Source organism: Palaemon carinicauda, chromosome 18, assembly GCF_036898095.1.
Source record: "Palaemon carinicauda isolate YSFRI2023 chromosome 18, ASM3689809v2, whole genome shotgun sequence".
In the NCBI taxonomy this organism is placed as follows: domain Eukaryota; kingdom Metazoa; phylum Arthropoda; class Malacostraca; order Decapoda; family Palaemonidae; genus Palaemon; species Palaemon carinicauda.
In genome coordinates, this window is record NC_090742.1 from 82,149,187 (window position 1) to 82,154,048 (window position 4,862).

The following is a 4,862-nucleotide window of genomic DNA, read 5'->3' on the forward strand; positions in this document are numbered from 1 at the left end:
AGGGGGGCGTGAAGTCATCTGCTCGAAATTACTTGTTTAATAGAATAATAAATCATTAAAAGAACAAATATCTGTCATTACATACATGCAAAGTATAATTATAGCAGTCACTCCAACCCGTTTTCTATTAAGCTAGTTCTCTTTACACGTTTTGGACACGTCACTGATACCAGCCAACTGACGCCACTGAGGGACTCGTCACAAACTCCCAATACTCCATCCCGTCAACCCGAGCACATATTCCCCTTGTCCACGGTAGGGATTTATTTCACTCTTCAATCCATATGTGATTATGGAGTGTTAATGTGATTTCATATGTGATATTACAATGGCTGTTTTGCTGCATATAATTATGTCAACGTTTTCAGCACGTTCTTACATCATATCTGAAATGTTTGTTTGTGTGTATCGATGGTTGTTGTCAGTTGCGTATCGATGGTTGTTGTAGCAGTGGTCAACTGAAATTGCATGTGTTTTTATGTGCAGTATATGATATGGTGATCAGGACGATGTGGGCGTGTACGAGTGACATTGAAACCTTTGACGATTTGCAAGGGTAGAACGATGCAGTACGGAATGTCTTGTTCATTTTGTGAAATACTCGTTGTAATCGAAAGTGCGAAAGGTGAATAATACGCTGTGAGTTTTGTATGCTAGTTTGAATGTATGTGGTGAAGTGTGTGCGTTGATTCCAGTATAAGCGGCGAATCAAGTGTGTGTGTGACAAATTAAGTGTACTGTATAATTGAGCATTTTCGTGCATGTAGTTTTACTTTGTTTGCTTCTTCTCGTTGTATTTTCCGCTGTTGTTCTCATTGTCATTATTGTTAAGATATAAACCACGTTGTGTGCTGAATATTTGTGGTATGTCACAGATTTATGATTTCCAGTTGTGTGACCTATGTTATATGAATGTGTGGTGTGGTGCATGCCAATACGGTAATGTTATGTAACTACTTAGTTGTTCCATGGTGCAGATTATAAATTTGTTGCTATTTTCACTTTGCAGGAATGTTTGGAGCAAAGAAAAGAAAGTATTCAGATGAATATATCAAGTATGGCTTCACTGTTACAGAGATGTCTGGAGCAAAGAAAAGAAAGTATTCAGATGAATATATCAAGTATGGTTTCACTGTTACAGAGATGTCTGGAGCAAAGAAAAGAAAGTATTCAGATGAATATATCAAGTATGGCTTCACTATTACAGAGAGGAATGAAATTCATCTCCCTCAGTGTGTCATATACCATACAGTCCTCAGTAATGACGCCTTAAGACCTGGTCGTCTGGAGCGACATTTGAGCAAAAACCACAGAGCATTAAAAGAAAAGCCAAAGGAGTTCTTCACAGCCAAACTGCATGAGCTGAATCATATGAAGCTGGACTCAAGCAGTGTTTTTCATCAAGAAACGTGGAAACTAGTGGAAGCATCTTACAAGCTGTCACTACTTATTTCAAAAGCAAAGAAGCCTCACTCTGTGGGGGAGACTCTTGTAAAGCCCTGCCTTTTGAGAGCTGCAAATACTGTGCTTGGGGAAGAAAGCCAAAGAAAGTTATCAAAGATTTCCTTATTGGATAACACAGTGAAGCGTCGCATTGATGAACTTTCAGAAGACATATAAGAACAAGTTTTGGACAAAATAAAAGCATCTCGTTTCTTTGCAATACAGTGCGATGAAAGTACTGATGTTGCTCACCTCTGCCAGCTGCTTGTTTATTCTCGATTCGTGGATGAAGTAACTATGAAAGAAGAAATTCTTTTCTCAGCAGCACTGGAGATAGCAGCAAAGGCCATCGATGTTTTTTCAAAGGTGCATGAATTTTTCCATGAGTACGGTCTTTCATGGGAAAAATTAGTCGGTGTTTGTACTGATGGTGCCCCAGCAATGATTGGATCTCGCTCTGGATTTATGAAACTCATGAAAGAACAAATCCTGCTGTAACTGGGACTCACTGTGTTATCCACAGACAATCATTAGCAAGCAAAACTCTGCCAGGTAATCTACGCAGTTCACTGAATTTGGCAATAAAAGTGGTGAATTTTGTAAAGAATAGATCTTGGAATTCTAGGCTTTTCGCAGCTCTTTGCTCAGATCTGGGCACTGATTACAAGACTCCTGTTTCACACCGAAGTCCGCTGGCTTTCCAAGGGAAACATGCTGAGTCGTCTTTATGAGCTCAAGGATGAAGTGGAAATTTTCTTGCAGAAGCAGAAACAAGACAAACTGTATGAAGCATTCAGAGAGGAAGATTTTCAGCTCTCACTAGCATACCTTGTGGATTTTTTTGAGGCTATCAACAACCTCAATTTGAAGTTACAAGGAAGAAACACAAACATCATTGCACACACTGATGTAATCAGAGCTTTCACCGAAAAAATTCATCTTTGGAAAAGAAAAGTACAAGTTGGGAACTTTTCATCGTTCTCACATCTGAATGAGCTCTTGTCTGAGATAAGAAAAATTGAGCAGTATGACGTGACAAAAGAGGTTTTATCACATCTGGATTCCCTTGCTGAGGAATTTATACACTATTTTCCAGATGTCTCAATGGAGAATTCTCTTTGGACAATGGTGCAGAATCCATTTAACACTGATGTGGAGTTGCTACTGAAATCACTTCAAGAGGAAGCCATCGATTTGAAATGTGACTAGAGCGCGAAAAGGGACTTTGAAACAATGAAGTTATAAGAGTTTTGGGTGAAATATCTCCCCATGTACCCAAAAGTAGGTGAAGAAGCACTTCGTGTGATTCCTCCCTTTTCTTATGCTTATCTTTTTGAAGAAGGATTTTCAGCTCTTGTTGTTCTGAAAACAAAACAGCGCAACCGACTTAATGTAGAAAATGACTTGCGTTGTGCGCTGTCATCCTTCAATCCTAGAATTTCTGATCTTGTGAGGAAGAAGCAGCAGCATACATCTCACTAAATTTGACCAGAAATTGTGCCTTAGTCTCATAAGTATTTCCAAATATTATATGCCATGTTTTCAAATTATCTATTCTTAAAATTGCAACTCAATTTTGCCAATTTGCTAATGTTCAAACTTTTTTTCGCTCACTTTGAACCAAATGTTTCGTTTTTAGTTACTGGAATGTACTATTAGTTTGTTTGAGTGGCTTTTATTATCAAAATGTAGTACAAACAGAAATTTGTTTTCCTGTACAATGCTAAGAAATAAATTTAAGAATCATTGCATATAAAAAAAAAGAGAGGAGTGGAGGCGTACGGGTCTACTGGAAGCAAAAAGGGGGCGTCAGGTAAGATAGTTTGGGAACCACTGGACTAGACCTCTTCTATACGCCTTCCAGGTGGACCTGTTGAACGAAATCTTCAACGATTCCGAAGGCAGGCGCTAGACTTAAACCAGCAGCCCCTACAAAGCCCATTTCATGGTCTCTAGACAAAGTCTTACACTATGCTTCGAACTTGAACAATGAAGATTGCTCTCTAAAGGATCTGACACAAAAAGTGATAATTTTGTTCGCTATGGCCTCAGGGGCTAGAGTTAGTGAAATAGTAGCCCTATCAAGAGATGAGGGCCATATTCAGTTCACAGAAGTGGGAAAACTGAATCTTTTTCCCGATCCTACCCTTCTCGCCAAAAACGAGCTACCCACCAAAAGGTGGGGTCCCTGGAGAATCTGCCCTCTGAAGCAAGATGTCTCTCTATGTCCAGTAGTGTCTAAAGGTCTATCTTCGAAGAACTTCAGACTTCAAGGGAGGACAGCTCTTCAAAGGCGAAACCTCAAGATCAAATTTATCCCTGAAACAACTGAGGGCGAAGCTCACCTACTTCATTCGCAGGGCGGATCCTGACAGTACACCTGCAGGTCATGATCCGAGAAAGATTGCTTCGTCGCTGAACTCTTTTCAGTATATGGACTTTGAGAGACTACGCTCATACACTGGTTGGAAATCCTCTAGAGTCTTCTATAAACATTATGCAAAGTAAATGCACGAGTTGAAACACTTTGTGGTGGCGGCAGGTAGTGTTGTAAAACCTGTCGTCTAGTGCTGCGATGAACAGTGAACTGTTTGGGACTGTTACAGTTTGGGTAAAAAGGTGTTAACACCTTGCAGTGTAATACCTTTTATTAACCCTTTTACCCCCAATGGACGTACTGGTACGTTTCACAAAACTCATCCCTTTACCCCCATGGACGTACTGGTACGTCCTTGCAAAAAACTGCTATTTACATTTTTTTGCATATTTTTGGTAACTTTATGAAAAACTTCAGGCATTTTCCAAAAGAATGAGACCAACCTGACCTCTCTATGACAAAAATTAAGGCTGTTAGAGCAATTTTTAAAAAATCTATTGCAAAATGTGCTTGAAAAAAAAAATGCCTGTCGGTTAAGGGTTGGAAAGTTCCAAATAGCTTGGGGGTAAAAGGGTTAAGGGTCACCCTGGTAACCCTAGGACTGTTCTTTATAGGTGTAGAATCATACCAATGACACCAGTGCCATGTGTACACTTGTACGCAGTGTTGAAATTCATCCAACATTTACAGTGAAATTATCTTAATAATTTTACAATGATTTTGAGTGGCTAACATATATTTCTTCCCTTTCAGGTGATAAATATATATATGTACCTTTAGAATGTTGGTTGTATAGTAATTGATTCTATTTTAATACATTCGTTGTTACATTTATGTTGTCTATACAAATAAATGATGAAAATGTATTTGCGTCTTATTCGCCACAAAGTAGCCGAATAAAATTAGACAGAGTTCTTACTTATTTTCCTAAAAATAAGGTAAATACTTGAAGGTACATGTACGTGTGAACATAATTATTGAAAGATAATTACATTTGTTCTGACATACAGTATATACAAACCTTGTCACTTCTATAGTCAAT

The 4,862-nt window shown here is 38.7% G+C and overlaps 1 pseudogene; it reads left to right on the top strand.

The window, feature by feature from the left end:
• Window positions 1–564: 564 nt before the first annotated feature.
• On the top strand, window positions 565–2,652 carry LOC137658014 (SCAN domain-containing protein 3-like; annotated as a pseudogene).
• The last annotated feature ends 2,210 nt before the right edge of the window (window positions 2,653–4,862 follow it).